Raw genomic sequence first — 19,180 nt, forward strand, 5'->3', positions numbered from 1 at the left:
TCTATCAAAAAGGATAGCCTGAAGTTAATTCCATATCCTTCCAAGGTATCATGTTTCAACGATCCCTTCCCCTAAAAGATCTGGCCTTGAGACCACCCTGACCAAGCCAATATCAGAAAGTTTACACTTTCTCCCTTGTGAGGGTTGAGAAGGCTCATTTAAGTAGAGGTTGAAGATCATGGCAACACAATGAACTTGATGCGACAAAATATTGTCTTCTTGATCAGGAGGTAACATCTTTAGTATGTGGACATTCACCTACAATAAGAGAATCAACCATTTACGACAATATAAAAAAGAAACTCATTCATGTGACCAAAAATATCAGCCTGAAATATATGTTAATGCTCCTTAGGCAGCTCCTTTTAAGCCCTAAAGGTAGAAAATAATCAAAATCCAACCACAAAAGCAACAAACACCATTTAAAGGATCACAGCTACACCCTCAACAAAACAAAAAACAAAGCAGCAGATTAGCATCCAGCTGCACGTGATAAAGGTATTTTCCGTCGTTGAAAGAATACACCTCAATCAAACAAAATTTATAAACTCCTAACTAACCGGCTATATTGACTATAGCGGCAAGCATAGGGATCATCCCAAGAGAATGAATATGTTTGGCTTTTCAATCTAATGTGTTCAAAAGCTAGTTCGAATGGAAATGAGTTTGTGAACTAATCTAATGAAAGCAAGAATATGAATATGAACAAGTAAAGAAATTCTAGAGATTTCGGGAATCGACAATGGAAATTGAATTAAGGGAAGAACAAGGTCTAAACACAATGATTATGCAAAGACTTGATGCATAGGGGAAAAGAAACTAATGACGTGCTCGCCACCTCTCGGATAGAGCACGCGAAGCATCTAATCAAGGAAAAACTCTCGCATAATCCTAAAACTAGACCACTTGCATATAAGACCTACTATTCACTTGCATCAAAGAGGTTCACAATGTCTTGCCAAACCTAAACAATGCATTCCAATCAATCCTAATCAACTAGCATTTGCAACTACTAATTAATTAGTCATGGAAATCCTATCATCAACTCAAGTTTAATCATAACATCAACATGAATTTCCCTATAATTTCCCAAATTCATTCCCAAGGCTTAAACCCTAACCTCTAGACTAAGACTACTCAATTAGCATGATTAACATCAAAATTAAACTAAAACTAATCCTAATCATGAAACTAATTGAATTAATGAAACTAATTGAATCAACAAAATTCAGAAAATTCAAATATCAAAATTGGGGGAAAATTCAAGAAAATTTAAAATATGAAACTAATTCAAGAATTCAACAATGAAATCAAAGCAAGAACGAAATTAATGAAACAATTAAAGAATGAAAGAACAAATCAAAGAGAAAAGTAGAATTATACCTTGAATTGTTGAAATTGCATCAAACTTGAAGAACAAAATTGAAGAATAAAACTCAAATGAAAGAGAAAAGAAATCTGAAATTTAATGATTGAATTCAACTAAGAATTAAGAATTTGAAGCTAAGATCCTAATCCTAATCTCTAACCTAAGCCCTAATCTAATTCTCTCTCTAGAATTCTAAGCTAATCCTAAAAAATGAAAATTACGTAAAATCTAATTGTCGAAACAATGCAGCGAATTTCTGTATTTAAAGCATCTCCGCGCAGCCGTGTGGTCGCACAAAGGAAGCCGTGCGCTCGCATAAAACACCACAGAGCCACTGCATCAATTTCGCCATTTCGTGCGCCCACACAGGCATAGCTGTGCGCTCCCACAACAGCTGTTCTTGCTGTTTGCGTGTTGCTGCGCTATTCTTGCTGCGAGGCTGCTGTTACTAAGCTGTTGCTGCTGTTCTGTTTGCGTGCATGGCTGCTAGGTTGTGGCTGCTATCAAGGCACCTCAAGGAGCTCGTTGCTGGGCACAAGAACTGCTGTAAAGGACGAGTTTGGGTGCTGCAAAAACAAGTGCACAACGATGCTGTGTTGTAGCTTGTTCAAGTGCAGCGTGGCTGTTTGTGTTGCTCGTGAGGCCGCTATCGTGGCTGCTATTCTGCTTGCTTTGTTGTGACTGTTCGTGCACTTTGGAGGGCAGCAATAACCAAGTTAATTTCTTCGTGTTGCTGCACATAAAAATCATAATGCATACTATTGAAAATTGAAAATCGTATTATTAATTCGTATCGCAATTTTCCTAATCGTAAAATCATTTTAAACATCGTCAAGCATAATGACACATTATAAACACGTTAATACTCAAAACGACTCTTACGCAACGAGAATGCGCACAAATGGCACGTTTAGAGCAAAAACGACTAAAATATACGCAAGACGAGAAAATGTTACGATTAATGCAAAAATGCGATAAACGAACTAAAAACGATAAAACTAAGCAAAAATAATAATAAAATGCTAATAAAATGAACTAAAATCCTAAGCTAAGAGCGACATAAATGTCGCTCATCAAACTCCCCCAAGCTAAACCTTTGTTTGTCCTCAAGCAAAGCTAGAATGAGAAACGGGAAGGAGAATGAGCTTATTTATTAAAAATCAAAATTATGAAAATAAGAACTACAAGAATGCACACTAACTCACTTTCGTAGGAATCACGGTTGCATTTAAGCACATGCAACAAGCTCTTTAAACCCCACAATCGCTCATGAGGGCGAGTGGGATCTCGCAAGGGTTTCCAAAGAGAACCACCCATAACTCTTCCAAAAATTTGAATCAAGGCAAGACCTAAAATGGAAAAATAAACCAAGAAAAAGGGAAGAAAAGGAAAAGAAAAGAAAAGAAAAGAAAAGAAAAGAAAAGAAAGGAAAAGAATAGAAAAGAAAGTAAAATAAAACTACAAAATCTAAGAAAAAGGCCTTTATTATGGACCGAGCACGAAAGAATGCTAATATTACTAACCAAATAAACGAATGCACGCTAACCAATGTCCTAAGTCGAGTGAAGGATTCGAATTCCAAGCAAAGAGAACTGAGGGTTCGCACTTATCAATTCCCTTACAACCGAGCATACCACGTCAAATCTCTAGATCCCATCCACCCATAAGAATAGTTTCTCATGACGCCTCGAAGGTGCCGAAAAATAAGAATTGCAAGGTAGAAGAGAAGGTTACCCGACATCTTAGCATGAACATCCCATTACATAAATTTGACCAAATCCTCCCTCCACCGACAAATACTCAACTCAAAAGGGTCAAGAGGACTTTTTAGGGTGTATCGTTTGGCTAGGGGTGAGGGTGTGGAACAAATTTGGCAATTGGTGCTCAAACCTAAAGTGAAGCACAAAATGAACTTATTCTAGCAAATAGAACCAAAACAAACTCATACCACTTATTTGGGGTACCCCCAAGCTTATTCAACAACAAAACTAAACTAAAACTCTTTTTGAACTTTTCTTGATTTGATTTTCTCTTTTTTTTTGCGTTTCAATTGAAACTTTTCTCATTGCCTTGTTTTTCTCTATTTTTGGCTTTTTCAAAACTTTCCTTTCTCTTTTTGCTTTTGCTTATTTATTCACTATATATAACATATTTCCCAAACTTTTCCATTCTAACCAATATCAATTATTCCTCATCATTGCATAATCATTCAAAACCACCAAGCATCATAACTCAAAGCTTCACTATCACTTCTAAGGGTGAAAATAAAACAAAGGCTATTAGGCTTGTAATGTGCTTATAAGAAATGAAGGGGAAAGGCTCAAATGGATAGCAAGGGGGCAAATGCAAACAAACATATATGAGAAAAATAGAAAATAGAGTCCTAAACTAAAAAGAAAAATAGTCACTGGAAGAAATTCCTCTATCGTCCCCTAAATAAGTTCGGTCGCGGTCTCGGCAGGGAAAAAGTCAAATTCGGGAGAAAAGAATGTCAATGCCAAGGATCCATGCGACTCAATATATGTATACAATGTGTTTGGGCTAAAATGAACATGATCCTCACAAATGGGAGCAAATACTACCCTCTCCGTTGAAGGAAATAATGCCCTTGGTCCAAGCATGCATTTAATATTAAGTCTAATAAATGCGGTTCAGTATTAATTAACAAGTTAATAATTCAGTGATATCAAGTGAGCTGAATGCCTAGCTAGAGGCCGCTTCAGTTCAAGTGGAAATAATGATATTAATCCACAACTTCCTCTTGACTGAACCCATAGGGTCACACAAATAGTGCGTAAACGGATCAAGTATTTAATGGCATTAAATACTCTATCTATGGACATTCGGAATCGATGGATCTTGGTTTCAGTGGGAGCTAAGATCGTCAAAGGCAAGTAAATGAATACTCCGGAAATGATGATATTGCCGGAAATGGAAATATGGATCGTATCGGAAATATAAATATTGTCCAAGTCGTAGATGTTGCCGGAAACGGAAACATGGTACGTATCGGAAAATATTATTGGAAATGGAAATATTGCCGGAATCGGAAATATTGCCGGAAACGGAAATATTGTCAGAATCGGAAATATTATCCCGGATACGGAAATATTAAATATTTGTTGGAAACGGAAATTAATTCCGGAATCGGAAATGTTAAATGTTGTTCGTATCGGAAATGAATTCTGGAATCGGGAATTTAATTAGAAGCGCATCGTACGAATTAGCATCGGACGAGACTTGCTAGCCGAAGGCCCAGCACGAAGCCAGGCCCGCGCCCAGCAAGCCAAGCGCCCAACACACACGCCAAAGCCTCGCCAGGCCCAGCGCAAGGCCAGGCCCAGCAAGGCATGGCGCGCGCGCGAGCTATGTGGGCTGCGAGCAAATGGGCTGCGAGCTGTGCAGCTCGCGTGGGCCGCGAGGCTTGCGCGGGCTGTGCGGTGCTCGTGCTCGTGTGCGGTTGTGTGCGATACGAATCCTAAAGCTATTGGAATTCGTTCTATGATTAAATCCTAATCCTAGTAGATAGAATTTATTTAATAGAGTCCTAAAGGGATTCTAATTAAACTAATTGGTATTCTAATAGGATTCTAAATCGTTTTCCATACTCTATAAATATGTGCCTAGGGTCACAAATTTATATACAAGTTTTCAAGTATTCAAAGCTAGGATATTTAGCAGAAAAATCAGCCATAACTCTTGCCCATTTAGCCGAAATTAAGTAGTACCTTAAGGGCGATTCTAGTTGGTCAATCTTAAGGCGGATCCGGACGTGCTGTGGACTTTCTACGGAGGGACGACACTTGGAGTCCTAAAGACTTGTTCTTGTTCGGTTCGGGCGCAGCTAGGGAGGGCACGCTACAAAGTGTATGCATCCTAGACTAATTATATGATTGTGTGCAATTAATATGATTCCTGGCATTAAGGTTTTTCTGCATGATTTATGTTGTTCATCTCTATTATATAAAGGAACAGCTGAGGTTAATTTGGTAATCACACTTTTCGTGTCCCCAAGCAAAATTACTAAAATACCCTCATTTTGTTGCTCGCTGAATGTTGTTCTCTCCCCCCTCTCACTTTTTCTCTCTCCTCAACCCTCACAAAATCGCGACCCTCTCACTTTTTCTCTCGGTTTCTAGGGTTAGACCTTCCAACGGTTGCACTTCCTCGCCGTCGTCCCTCACCCAATCGCGTCCCAATCGCGTCCCAATCGCTTCCCACCGTTGGCCTTCCATCGCCCCCATCGATCTCAGCCGAAAATGGTGCAGTAACCGAGATCGTTTTTCCACTTTGAATAACTTTCTTAATTAGATCTTTCAATTAATTGTTTTTGGTTGTTGATTTTGCATTCATGTAGGTTTTTGGATCGTAAGTCGAGGGTTCTGAACTTGGCGGCTCCTTTGCGGTGGTAGACTTCCGCGAGCACAAAGGTCACCTGAAAGGAGTCATCACCGAGGTATATCTTCCCTTTATTTTTCATGTGTTTTTTGATTTACGCTATTAATTTGTTTTGTTTTCTATGGGTTTCTTACATCTATGATTTTTGCTTGATGATTTGATTTTTATATGGGCGTTTGAAATTTGGTTGGTTGGTATTGTAAGAGACATGGTAATTTGATTTGGATTAGTGAAGTGAGATAAAAATTAGATCTTTTGTCGTATAATTTGGTATATGAGATTCTTGGTTGCTTGGGTATTTTGCAAATTAGATGAATTGGTTTTTTAATGTGTGATTTCTTGAAATTTCTTTGTTTCATTTTAATATCTCTCAGCATGTATTAAGTCTAAACTCTACCATGTTATTACTACTATTATAATCATATCTTAAGTGTTGAATTTCTTCAGTACGAATCTATCTAATCGACAAATTTTCGGTCTAAGTTAGTTTAATTGTAGGGTTTTGTATTGCCGGTTCATGCTGATTGATATTTTCAGGTTTTCTTAGCTTTGGATTTATAGGTTTTGTTACCTGATTGTGGGGTTTTCTTAGCTTTGGATTTATAGGTTTTGTTAGCTGATTGTGCCGGTTTTGTATTGCCGATTGCTATATATATATATGTAGCCTTTAATTAGTTGATAACAATTTTCACAATTTGTAAAAGGATATTTAGTGAAAACTTGCATTTGATTTTTCATTTCTTCAGGTTTAAGTGTTTGAGAAGCAATGCGGATCCCTAACTCAGTACGGTATGAAATATATGCGAGCCTTTGCTAACATCTGTAACAAGGAGGTTTCGCAGTCTGCAATGCATGAAGCTTCACATTTTAAGTTGAGTCTGCAACAAAAATTGATCATTTTAAGTTGAGTCCTCACATTTTAAGTTGATTTCTAGGTTTTGTTAGCTTTTCATTTCTAGGTTATTTGTTTTGATTTATGGGTTTTTGTATGACAATCTAATACGAATTGATAATCGATATTTGATTTGTGTTTTTAATATATGCTTGATTTCAGTACTTATTTACTGTTTTTTCTAACAGAGAAAGCTGAGCGAATAATGCAATGCAATGGGCGAGTATTCTGCTTAGACAATGAGCCAGGAGTGCATAGGGTGTGGCTACCTGATGAGGAGGTGCCAGGCTTAAAATATGCATCTTTGCAAATTATTCTCAATTCGGGCAGGTTTTTTTTCGTGTTTTTTTTCTTCCAGTTTTTTTCTTTTAATTAGGTCCTGAATTTTTTGTTTGTTTTTATGAATTTGATATTTTTTATTTTATCAAAATTTGGTCGATTTTATTGGATTTGAGTTTTGTTTTGGTCGACTTCATGTTTGATTGTAGTTGTTGCTGTGGATTAATTGTTACTGGTATAAATTCATTGTTTTACTCAGGTGCTCGGGTCACATGGTAGGATGGAGGGTCGGGATTTAGTGAAGAAGATTGTGATTTATTTGATGGGAAATGGATTTGGGATGAAACACCGACAGATGATCTACAGACATTCAGCACAGTCAAACTCAACACTACGAACTCTATTTCACTCCCTCCTCTCCAAGTAATTACAAAAATAATAATACCAATTCATTTCGATTTATTGTTAATTTTTCATTTGATTTTTGATATTTGCAGAATCGAATATGAGTTGTGTTTGAAGAGTAATTGGGGTTGAATGTGATTAAGAATGTCAGTTGATTATGATTCTAAGTTATATACTACTATCATTTATATAATATGGTGAAATAAATTGCTGAATATTTTTTATAATTTGTGGTCAGTATTTTACATTAGGGCAATGAAGCTCCTTCTACGAATAAGCACTCAATTAATTAGTTGACACCCTTTTCCCCTTTAATTCCAATATTCTCTTGCATTTATTCTATTGCTCTTTAATTTGATGGAGTTTTGGTTATATGGGTATCAAATTCTTGCAAATTTTGTGTAATTGATTTACTCTTGAATTAGTCATGTTTAGGGACCTGTACTTCATATGACCTGAGTTAATACTGTATGTTGTCAATAACAAAAGTATTCATATTCATGTCAAACTATTAGAGTCAAGGAGAACTAGATACTAGATCTTTAGGGAATGTAAAGAATATGGGTGGTCACTTGGTATTTGAATGAAATCACGAAAAGTTTCGCCGTATGGTCATGCCTCGCATTTTATGAATCACAGGGGCTTATTCACCAGATTCCTTGCATCTTATAGATATTGTCAGATCTTTGTTTTTCTAAACATTTTACATTTGTTAAGGTTAGTTTAAATGTAGTTCGGTTGCCATTTCCACATCAACAACTTTGATTCCTTTAATACGAAATTTCTTATTGCCTTATGGGGTTGTATGTTTAACCTAAATATATTTTTATTGAAATCTTTTAACCACAAAAAATGGTGGTTAAACTGCAGTAAGGTAAGATCTTAATGAAATACCATTAATGATTAACCTCTTCTCAGGGGCAGCGGACATCCTTGAATGGACAGATATCCCAATTTTAGGAGACAATTGCACTGAAATTACCACTGCTTTTCCAGATCCAGGATAAGCTAACCCAATACCTCGCAAAATCAGTCTTTCAAATTGACATTGGAGGCAATGACTACCTCAACAACTCTCTTCAACCTGAGAGATATGACAGTAGTCGTATATACGATGGGGAAGGCTTCGCTGATCTTCTTATGAATACACTTACTTCACAGATAATAGTAAGGCTCCTTCTTATATATCTTTCCATCAAAAAAAACAACTTCAAATTCATGATCATAAGCATCACATATGCTAACTTCATCTGACCACACAGTTTCAGAACAACAGTCATGGTTTATCATATTGTATTAATTGTTTGATAATGTGTTAAATTATGATCTTACTGTGTAATATAGCATTTTTGGGTCAACAACAATCAAATACCAACTATATTACTGCATGAATTTTTTTTTCTTATTGAATTAGGGAAAGGAGAGATGCAAAGGTACAAACAAATGATCAAGCTTGGTCCAAAGCAGGAGGGCAGAAAAATGTGTGTGCTAAAAGACTCTGGAGGGCTTTCCAATTTGCCTTTAAGGTGTATTCCTTTGCAGGAGGACAAGATGAGCGCGCAAATAGCCTGACAAAGGGAACTGGCTCAAGAAATAGAGGCCAATCCTATTGAAGATTAACTCATCTACTACAATTACGATATCGAACCTATTTATAGTACATACACTAGATTTTTTTCATTAAGTCTACTTTTTGATTCTTTTATGTTCAAGCATAACTGATTGGCAACGGTCATTCTGATAATGCACCAGTATCCTTGAACAGCGAATTTCGTAGATGTTAGATTCAGGCTGAGCTTGATGGCATGGAAGGAAGTTTTACTCCCCAATATGGAGTGTGATAATGTATTAGTTAAGTATTTTGGGGCTAAGTATATTGGGCTAAACTCCTTACATTTGACAGCCATGTATTTTTGGTGTAAGTGCTAACGATGCAAAACAACCAATGATTGTAAAGGGATGAGTATTAGTGTATTACATTGTTGCACTATATAATAGATATTTTTTAAATATAAATGATGCTTAATGTTTCTAATGATGGGATGTGTGAAGTTTTTGCCTATTATGTGTGGTAATTTTTAGCTTTTAATCTCGCACGCATCGCGTGCATAAAATACTAGTATGTATCATAACCTAACAGTGGTATCACGAGCCCCTTATTAATTGCATGATCTATAATTTCTTAAACATGGTTAAATTTTACAAATTTTCAAAGAATTAAAAAGGGGTGATTAATTTTCATAATTGTTAATTAATTGCAAATTGCGTTTATTTAATTATATGTACGCAGTTTTTCGGCAGTTTATTCGTTACTCAACCAAATCGAGTGATTTTTGTGTCAATTCTGCATGTAACAGGCATTCTAAAATTTTGACAAAAATACTACTTTTCGGCCGAACCCAGAATTCCCAAATTAGAAGCCTAACTATGACTTTTCGGAGGTTTTAGTTTTTCGAATGCAAAAGTTTATAAATTTAAGATGTTAAATTGAATATTTGCGATTCTTGTTGATAAATCTTGAATTTTTGATTGACCTACTGTATATGTTAAACAAATTTGAATGCCTAGACTTGTTAATTATAGAACCTAATTTGTAATTATGATTAATTTGGTGAAATTCGAATAATTTAGAATTGATTTAATTTTCATAATTTATTAATGATTTAATTAGGTATCAATGATTAAAAACCACCATAAAAATTGTTAATTTATGATAAATTTTAAATTTTTATGACCTAGATTTGAATCCAAGTTAATCGGAAATTAATTGATTAATAAATTTTTGATTTTTTGCCCTAAAATTATGAAATTAATATGATTTATTAATTTGTCATTAATTTTGAATTAAAATTTTTAAATTTTTATGAAATACGCTCATAAATGTTGCACGCACAACGCAATAGAAGCTACGTGTAACCCTTAAGGGGTGTTGTATAGTGCGGGCACGCGACGACGAGCAAGGGAGCTCGTCGCCCATGTGGTACGAATGCAGCGAGCAACAAGCTAGGCGGCACGCAAGGCTCGAAGCCTAGGCATGCATGCTGGGCAATGGGCAAGCACATGCGACGAGCAAGATGCGTGTGGGCAGCGATGTGCTGCGCCACGACGCACCAGGCCCGCCGAGAGGTAGGTAGCCACGACACAGCACAAGGCTGCGCGCAGCGTAGCCAGCATGGTCGCGTGTGTGCGTGGCATATGGCTGTGTGTGCCGTTTGGCTGTGCAAGCCGTGTTCAATGATCAATGGCACGGGGCATGGGGGCCTCGTAGCTCGATGGGGCTTGGGCGCAAGCCCAAGTGCCTCGTCTTGCGACAATTGATACGTTTTGTTTTTAATTTTAGATTTTCAGTTCGGAAATAATTTTAATTAATTTTAAAATTAATAATTTAAATTTTTTTCTTGGATTTTATTTTTGAATATTATAATTATTATAAATTTTAATTTATACTAATTATTTTACTAAAATTAAGAACCTTGAATTAATTTAAGTTCATTTATTTCAACTGAAAATAAATTAAATAAATGGATTCGATTATAATTTTATATGAGCTTTAAATTTTAATTAAACTTGTATGTTTCCGGTTAGACTAGAAATACATTTTTATGTTTAAAATTAGTAAAGCATATAAAGTTATTGGTTTAATTGGGAGCATTTTTAGTATAAACTCTTGATTAGGTCTACAAATCCTTTAAGGTTAAAACAACTTGATTAGAATTAATAAGGACTGAATAATTGGTAGATTATTGGTGCCCTTGATTAATTGCTGCAAATATTTATGTGATGCATAACAATGTATTTTACTAACCAGCTATGTGGGCCATTCATGATAATGAGTCGGTGAATGGTATATATTGTATATGTACTATTTTGCAGGCTATGAAGTGACTAGTATGGCCCAAATAGGATAGAAAATATGGTATGCGTACCATTAATTTGAATGTAATTGGTCTAATGCACCAAAGTTTGTTTTTCAATTCAAATATGGTCTGCGTACCATCAAATAGTTGTAATTAGTTTAATTATAGCTTATCCTATTTGAAGAAAATGGCGCCTCCCATGGTGAAATTCAAGACGGAGTTTCCAATCCATTTTCAAGACGGACTTTGAAGTTGAAGCTTCAAGATGAAGTCGGGCCATACTAGATCACATTTATCTTATGCATGCTTTAAGTTATTTATTGCTTTAAAAATGTCTTAATTATGCATGAGATTATGGCTTGATTATGTTGCATGATTAAGGATTTTAGTTCACTTAAAATCTAACCAACATAGTAAGAGCTTTAAGTTCCAAACTTTAAAAATTGAGTTAAAAGGTGCCATGCCAAAATAACACTTACTTGGATAACCTTTACATCAATCTAGTAATAGTTTTACGCTCAGCGAGGTGTTACTTATTGATCCTAAAGGGGTAAGGTACACAAATAATTGTGAGTACATGTTAGTTTTGGTGAAACTCAACGATATAAGTAAGGAGTCCTTTTATGTCGTGGCAACATTGATAGGTTTACCTAATAAGTTCTTAGACTTACCTATTAACCAAGACTAGTTTCTAGACTATTAGCAAAAGGCTTTTGCTTACTTAAAAGATTTTAGAATTGAGTCTAAACACATAATGTGCTTAATTCTTCAATGGTTTTAGGATCTTGGAATCATTTTATTCAAACATGCCGGAACACATAACTTGAATAAAATGCTTAATGAACATTAAATTATGCATGCATGCTAGAATTTAAGTTTATTAAGAGAAACTGTGAATGATTATTTATCTGTTTATTCTTTTTCAATTGTAGTTTTAACTATGGCAAACAACAATCAAAACATCATCATTGGTTTTGAGCTTATGGTCAAGCTGAACCTAACGAATTTTCTTGAATGGGAAGCTAAGCTTGTAGAAATAGTCAGAATCAATGGACTTGAGTATGTACTGTTGCATCCCATGCCAAGCTACTATGACAGAGACATGACCCCTGAAAGATTTGCCGCCTGGGATGCGGATCTCAAAAAGGTTATGAGTCTTATGCTGAACAATATCCCTGATGAATGGGCTAGAAGGTTTGTAGGTTACGAACCTTTTACGCTCATCAAGAATCTGAGGGATATCCGTCGTGGAAGCACGGAGGACAGGAACCTAAACGTCCATGAGTTGATTGAATCAATGTCTGGTCTAAAGGTTAGTTCTCCCAACAGGTGTTATAGGATGGAGGTCCAAGAAACACATGTTCAGCTTAAGGAAGATCAGAAGAATGGAACAGTCGTTCCATCTTCAGGTATTTTCGTTATAGACTGTATACTTGCTAATTCAACTTCTTGGGTATTAGATACAGGTTGTGGCTCACACTTATGTTCCAATCCACAGGGACTAAGAAGAAGTAGAAGGTTAAGCAAGGGTGAAGTCGACCTACGAGTGAGAAATGGAGCAAGGATTGCTGCATTAGCTATAGGAACTTATTATTTGTCGTTGCCCTCTGGGCTAGTTTTGGAACTGGAAGACTGTTTCCATGTTCCAAGTCTTACTAAAAACATCATTTCTGTTTCTTGCTTGGATGCTAAGGGATTTTCCTTTTTAATAAAAGATAATAGTTACTCGTTTTATTTTAAAGAGATGTTTTATGGATCTGCTAGATTAGTCAATGGACTTTATTTATTAGATCATGACAAACAAGTTTATAACATAAATACCAAAAAGGCCAAAAAGGATGATTCAGATTTCACCTATTGCGAGGGGGTCGAAAAAGCACGAGGCTAATGCGTGACCTTGTCCCTCGTGGGTGTGACGCTTCTTTTTGTCAAATCAAGTGTAATTGGATTTCCTGTGAGTTTACACCCAATTGACTAGTAATATAGGAGTCGCCATTCTGTTTTTAACGACAATGAGAAAAACTAACAAAACCCGGTTATCGTGACATAAAGGGAGTGCAATTATATTTGGCCACGACGGCCGTAGGTTCCCTTGTGATCCATGGTGTGGGGATCTCTCAACGTACACCCGCAGGGTAGAGATTGAGGGTTCGGGGGACTGTAACTACCGAGAGGAGTACTCGCTCGTCGATAACTCCAGAGGCAGGATATCCTTACTAGCTCAGCATAAATAATTGAAGGGACATGCGTTACCTATTAAACTAATATGAGTTGATTTTGACAATATGCAACATATAATACTAGATCGAGCGCGATTATCTGATTTAGATTGTATTAAGGGACCTAGCATGATAATCCAATTTCCCAAAAATATTATCTTTATTAGGCGTGATAGAACAATCAGATTCAATTAGTTTAACAGTTCATAAAAGGGCTAGGAAAGCAATTAAATCATGGAAAAGGGACACATCACGACGCACCCTTGAGAGGTGCGTCACGGTTCTCAGAAAACTAACCACTTTGACTTTGCTATTTCTCCTTTTATTTAACGAATCTCAAGATACGGGACAGGATAAGTTCTGTTCAATTTTTGGATCGATTGCGACAGAACGCGTGAACAATTTCGCAGCGTGAGGCTTAGGCTTAGGGGTTGGAGTCAATACTCAGAATAATAATTGTGTCTGTGTCTTTCACGTCGAACTTGGGGCTATATTTATAGAAAAGAGTTCATGGAAAGATAGAATTGTAGAGCTCTAATCCACGAAGAATTAGGAAAGAACACGTCCAAGGTAATTTCAGCGCCCAGGGTCTGGGCCGTTTTCTTAGTCAGATTCGGACTCTTAGAATCCGGAGTGTATGAGACTTACTCGAGTCTTTTAGTGCGTATTTTTTATGACGGAATGCGTTCGGGCCCGTTACGAACTCTAGGCTCCTTAGGATTTTAATTAATACGTAACTCTTATTTTCGAATCGTATTAGGAATTATGTTGGAGTGCAACACCTAATTCCGACAGGTTTCTATCTTTTATGACTTGCCACTTTTAACAACTACCCATTACGGCAGTTACTGAAGGAAATAATGCCCTTGGTCCAAGTATGCATTCTATGTTAAGTGTAATAAGTGCGGTTCAGTATTAATTAACAAGTTAATAATTCAGTGAGATCAAGTGAGCTGAATGCCTAGCTAGAGGCCGCTTCAGTTCAAGTGGAATTAATGATATTAATCCACAGCTTACTCTTGACTGAACCCGTAGGGTCACACAAATAGTACGTAAACGGATCAAGTATTTAATGGCATTAAATACTCCATCTATGGATATTCGGAATCGACGGATCTTGGTTTCAGTGGGAGCTGAGATCGTGACAGGCAAGAAATGAATGCTCCGGAAACGATGATATTGCCGGAAACGGAAATATGGATCGTATCGGAAATATAAATATTATCCAAGTCGTAGATGTTGCCGGAAACGGAAACATGGTACGTATCGGAAAATATTATCGGAAATGGAAATATTGCCGGAATCGGAAATATTGCCGGAAACGGAAATATTGTCAGAATCGGAAATATTATCGGAATCGGAAAATAATTCCGGAAACGGAAATATTAAATATTTGTTCGAAACGGAAATTAATTCCGGAATCGGAAATATTAAATATTTCTCTATTGTGGGAGTACACATATCTCTCTATTGTGAAATAACATTCAAATGCTAATAACTTAGATTTGAAATTATTCATCAATGATGGACCAAGGCGAAACTTAGTACATACTGGGTATTAAGATCTATTTACAAAGATCTTATAATATTGTTTTGGATTAAGTAATGGCATTTACTAAATCAAACACGAAATACTCATTGGAGATATTCGACCCATATGAATAAATCTAAGTAAAGAATGTTTGAACTATGTATAAGCATTTACTAAGTTAAACATCAAAGGATCTAAGTGAGATTCTTAACCCATATTATATGTCAAAGAATTTAGCTGGATTCAGTATCTACTGAAATTGAATGAGCTAAAGTTACATGAATAGAATTCAATTGGGAATTATTCTGCAAAAGAATTTATCGTGTATGATATAATATGAGGATCGCCAAAAACGTATCGTATGACTTTACGCATGACGAACATATACCAATCTCTATTGATCTAAGTGAAGATCAACTAGATTGAAATCAAGAAAAACTTATGGTACTTGAAAAGGTACATAGGATTAGTTATTGATTCAAGGAAATAAAGATATGCTAAATATTGATGCTACACGCATAAACACTGGCAAAGGATCAAGCAAGACCCTTTGGAGTTAACCATTAATAAGGACGAGCTATAGAGCATCGTGTTTTGAAATGGCAACATGGATTGAAGACCATGAGTTGTTGCGTGGGAAATTAAATATTAATTTCTATGTTCTAAGATACAGCTGGAAAGTCTTCCACGTATCTGTGAACTGCCTGGATAAGTAAATCCAACCAAAGCATCACTAGCAACCTATACAGTTGAAGTAAAAGTAATTATTGCCTAAGAAGCAATGAAACAGGGTTGTTTAAGTTAAAGAGTTCTTCACTGAACTTGTGTAGATCACATGTCTGCTGACTTGATGGTTCTTCATTGCAAAATGCGTAGAACCACTCTTGTAGCTAGAAAGAATAGATCATAAACTAAACACACTCAAAAGATATTATCATCTTATCTCGAAAAAGACATTCGATGAAAAAGATATTAAGATTGGCAAAGCATGATAACTAAACCTATGCAACAAGTGAGAAGCAACACTCACATTGTAGCACTGGAAATCAAGCGTAGCTTTGAATTCCATGAACTGTTTTAAAGATGGGTTTGAGGCCCATGGTTGTAAAACATTGGGGTTGAACATTTATCATATATGAAATGTATTTTCATATTCCATTTAATCTTGGTTTAGTATTAAATGATGAGTTACTTCAAATTTGACGAAATATTCAAGATAGACTGTCAGGACCAGTCCTGTGACTAAGAAATGTCTATCAAGTGAACTTGAAAGTCAAAGGTTGAAAATGGTCTCTAGTCGGAGTTTTCTATAAAATTGGACGCATAGAAAACGTTAGACGATTAGAATGCAAGATGACTAGTAGTTCTGTTTCTTGAACTATGTGGACATGGAAATGTCATAATCATTTGCATAGATACTTATTTTGGGAAGACTAGTATCGGACAAGACCTATGAAACTTTACTGTAAGAGATGAAAATCTGTCATAAGTAAATTTCATTAAAATTATTAGACACTAAATCCTCAATACCTGAGTGATTTGAGATTACTTGTTTGAGAACTGGTTGCTTTGACGTTGACCAACCGTCGCACCGTAAAAGGAGGCTATAAAGGCAACGCTCAGGTAATCACCTATCAAACGAAGTCTAATCTCAAAATCGCAAGATTGGGATTGTCCTCCCATAAATCGGGATGAGATGCTTAAAAGTTGTACAAGGCCACTCGGAGAGCTAGAAACTGTGAAATGCATGGCCGTGCTCGGATGAATCATAGGCTATGATTATCTGTTTATTTGATCAGTTGAACTCTGAAACCGAGGAACACCTCTGGACATAATAAGGATGACAACTCTTACCTTATGTTCAAGAGCAAGCATCGAGCGACAAAGGAATTAGGAAATGCACACTTGTCCCTAAGGACAAGTGGGAGACTGAAGGAAATAATGCCCTTGGTCCAAGTATGCATTCTATGTTAAGTCTAATAAGTGCGGTTCAGTATTCATTAACAAGTTAATAATTCAGTGAGATCAAGTGAGCTGAATGCCTAGCTAGAGGCCGCTTCAGTTCAAGTGGAATTAATGATATTAATCCACAGCTTACTCTTGACTGAACCCGTAGGGTCACACAAATAGTACGTAAACGGATCAAGTATTTAATGGCATTAAATACTCCATCTATGGATATTCGGAATCGACGGATCTTGGTTTCAGTGGGAGCTGAGATCGTGACAGGCAAGAAATGAATGCTCCGGAAACGATGATATTGCCGGAAACGGAAATATGGATCGTATCGGAAATATAAATATTATCCAAGTCGTAGATGTTGCCGGAAACGGAAACATGGTACGTATCGGAAAATATTATCGGAAATGGAAATATTGCCGGAATCGGAAATATTGCCGGAAACGGAAATATTGTTAGAATCGGAAATATTATCGGAATCGGAAAATAATTCGGAAACGGAAATATTAAATATTTGTTCGAAACGAAAATTAATTCCGGAATCGGAAATATTAAATATTGTTCGTATCGGAAATGAATTCCAGAATCGGGAAATTAATCGGAAGCGTATCGTACGAATTAGCATCGGACGAGGCCTGCCAGACGAAGGCCCAGTACGAAGCCGGGCCATCGCCCAGCAAGCCAGCGCGCCACAACGCACCAGCCAAGGCTGCGCCAGGCCCACCGCAAGGCAGGCCCAGCGCGCGCCAAGGCTGCGGCAGCGTGTAGGCCTCGTGGCAATGGGCTGCAAGCTCGCGGGCTGCGCGCTCGCGCATGGCGCCCCTCGTGGGCTGCTGTGCGTGCGTGTGTGTGTTTGTGTGCTATACGAATCCTAAAGCTATCAGGTTTCGACATATGATTAAATTCCTAAACCTAAAAGGATGAATTAATTAAATAAGAATTCTATTAGGATTCTAGTTTAATTAATTCGTATCCTAATAGGATTCCAGTTCCTTTTCCATACCTCTATAAATAGGTGCCTAGGGTCATAATTTATAGACACGATTTCAAGTATTCAAAGTGATTTTTGAGAGCAAAAATTCAGTCATACAATTGCCTACACTAGCCGAAAATTCTAAGTACCTTAAGGGCGATCCTAGTTGGTCAAGCTTAAGGCGGATCCGGACGTGCTGTGGACTATCTACGGAGGGACGACACTTGGAGTCCTAAAGACTTGTTCTTGTTCGGTTCGGGCGCAGCTAGGGAGGGCACGCAACAAAGTGTATGCATCTAAACTATGCTAAATGATTATGTGTAAATAATATGCTTTCCTGGCTTTATGGTTTTTCCGCATGATGTATGAATTGTCATATGTATCATAACCTAACAAATACTATTTTTAGCAGGTTTCCATAAATAGTAGGTTTCGAGTGAAATGAAAAGGGAAATTGAGATTCGTTATTTTATAGGAGATGCGTTGCCAAGTGGAGATTTATGTTCTCATCATCGAACCTTCCCCTTCGGGAATGGGGACAAAAGTAGGTGTCTACACCTATCTGTGGCATTGTCGATTAGGCCATATTAACTTGAAACGCATAGAAAGACTTCAAAAGGAAGGAATTCCAGAACCATTTGACTTAGAGAATTATGGTAAGTGCGAATCATGTTTACTTGGAAAAATGACAAAGAAACCTTTCTCTAAAGTTGGAGAAAGAGCAACTGAACTATTGGGTTTAATCCATACAGATGTATGTGGACCAATGAGTACAAATGCTAGAGGTGGTTTCAGCTACTTTATCACTTTCACTGATGAATTCAGTAGATATGGTTATGTCTACCTAATGAAGCATAAGTCTGAATCCTTTGACAAATTCAAGGAATTTCCGAGTGAAGTAGAGAATCAATTAGGCAAGAAGATTAAGGCACTGCGGTCTAACAGAGGCGGTGAATATCTGAGCTATGAATTTGATGACCATCTGAAAGAATGTGGAATTCTATCAGAATTGACTCCTCCTGGAATACCACAATGGAACGGTGTGTCGGAACGGAGGAACAGAACCTTGCTAGACATGGTTAGACCAATGATGGGTCAGGCCGAACTTCCAATAGAATTTTGGGGACATGCACTAAATACAGCTGCACTCACTATAAATAGACCTCCGTCTAAAGCTGTTGAAAAGACTCCATATGAGTTATGGTTTGGAAAGCCTCCAAATGTGTCTTTTCTTAAGATTTGGGGATGTGAAGTATACGTCAAACGATTAATTTCAGACAAACTTCATCCAAAATCTG

The sequence above is a fragment of the Spinacia oleracea genome, chromosome 3 (genome assembly GCF_020520425.1).
Source record: "Spinacia oleracea cultivar Varoflay chromosome 3, BTI_SOV_V1, whole genome shotgun sequence".
NCBI lineage: Eukaryota > Viridiplantae > Streptophyta > Magnoliopsida > Caryophyllales > Amaranthaceae > Spinacia > Spinacia oleracea.